Consider the following 1,754-nt stretch of genomic DNA (forward strand, 5'->3'; position numbering starts at 1 on the left):
GGTTAACACTAATCTGCGGTTAAACATCGTTATCGACGTCTACGACTCCATGCATACAACAGGGAGTCGGTAACGTCGATAACTATGTTTAACCGGTGATTAGCGTTAACCAGACATTGAGTAACCGGCCCTAAGTATTTTATGTTGGTAATGTGAACATAGTTTCAAACAAAGACTATCCATAGTGGCCAACGACCATTCGATAGTGCAAAAAATAGAACCATTCGATAGTATCGATAGCACAATCGATAGTTTACACCTCTAACCCTAATTATTGATGGTGTATTTGTCATTCCAAAGCCCAGGCTGTTTTGGTTAATATAAATAACAGATATATAGATTATAAGGATTAACCATATTACGTTTGGTCGTTCCTTTATGTGAGTTTGTTTACGCTACGTTTATTGCTTAGGTGTTAAATTTCAAAATGCATTTATTTGGTTCCTCTTCAAAAAAAATACCGAAAATGAAATTCTGAAAGTTATTTTGTGGGGAATCAGTTCATAACCCAAGCAAGAAAGACTAGAAATTCGCGAAAGCCATTAACTTTTATTTGCCTATATCGATATCGTATAAGAGTTAATCTTTTAACAAAAAAGCGGGATGTTTAGTATAAGTGAGCTTTGTTGCATGTTTTGCTGCCCACCATGCCCAGGACCGATCGCTGCAAAATTAGCATTCCAACCGCCGGAACCCACCTATAAATTGACACCAGCAGACGATTCTAATGTGAAGTACAACTTGCATTTATTTGAACGAGCAGAATGGCAGTATTCAGAACGCGATAAGTCAAAGGTTGAATCGTTCTTCACCAGAACCGCGCGTGGAAATCTTATTACTTGTATATATGTGCGTTGTAGTAGAAACGCGAAGTATACTCTGCTTTTTTCACATGGGAATGCAGTTGACCTAGGACAAATGAGCAGTTTCTATATATCGCTTGGTTCACAGCTAAATTGTAATATATTTGGCTATGATTATTCTGGATATGGAATGAGTGGCGGAAAACCATCAGAAAAGAATCTATATGCTGACATCGAAGCCGCTTGGCATGCGCTAAGAACCAGGTAAAGATGTTAGGTACACACTTACGTAATATTAGGTATTAGGAATTATGTATTTAGTAGAAAAACTTGTAAATTGTCATTCTGTCCCTGTACTCAAGAAGTAGAATTAATAAATAAGAACAAATTATCGCGAATTTTGTCAAACAGCGTTCGCCAGAAAAATTGACTGGTGGAAACTTTCTTTTACGGCCGATTGTTGTTTGCCTGATGGGCGCAGGGGGAGTTGGCGTTTTTAAAAATGTAACTCCCAGCTGGCCTAGGCAGTCTTCTAGGGAGCCTTTATAAAAATAGACAAAAATCACAATTTTTACTTGCATTTTCGCTTGCTTCGAATTGATGACTTGAGCCTTTTCGTGTTTCCTGACAAGGGTATATATCCTAGGGTATATAATAGATTTGGGCGCTTTAGTTCTTTTGGGTGAACCGTTTAGTTTTAGTTGTTGTTGTAGCGGCTACAACAACCCCGCTCAGATCGGTTAGTCCCTCAATCGTTGCCGCCAAGGTCTATTAGCGATAGCCCCACAAAGCGTGCAGCCTCGATGGGGTCTGTCCATAGGGACAGGGGCGTCAATAGGGTGGGGTTTATTGGACCGGGATTTGTTGTTGTAGCGGCCACAAACTCCCCGCCAAGATCGGTGAGTCCCTCAATCGTTGTCAAGCTCTACTACCGGTAGCCCCATTTCCACG

At 40.3% G+C, this 1,754-nt stretch overlaps 1 pseudogene; it reads left to right on the top strand.

Annotated features, from left to right (window-relative positions):
• The first annotated feature begins 211 nt into the window (after nucleotides 1–211).
• On the top strand, nucleotides 212–1,541 carry LOC108377139 (protein ABHD17B pseudogene; annotated as a pseudogene).
• The last annotated feature ends 213 nt before the right edge of the window (nucleotides 1,542–1,754 follow it).

Source organism: Rhagoletis zephyria, unplaced genomic scaffold (genome assembly GCF_001687245.7).
Source record: "Rhagoletis zephyria isolate East Lansing unplaced genomic scaffold, Rhagoletis_zephyria_1.1 Rzeph_scaffold_11558, whole genome shotgun sequence".
Lineage (NCBI taxonomy): Eukaryota > Metazoa > Arthropoda > Insecta > Diptera > Tephritidae > Rhagoletis > Rhagoletis zephyria.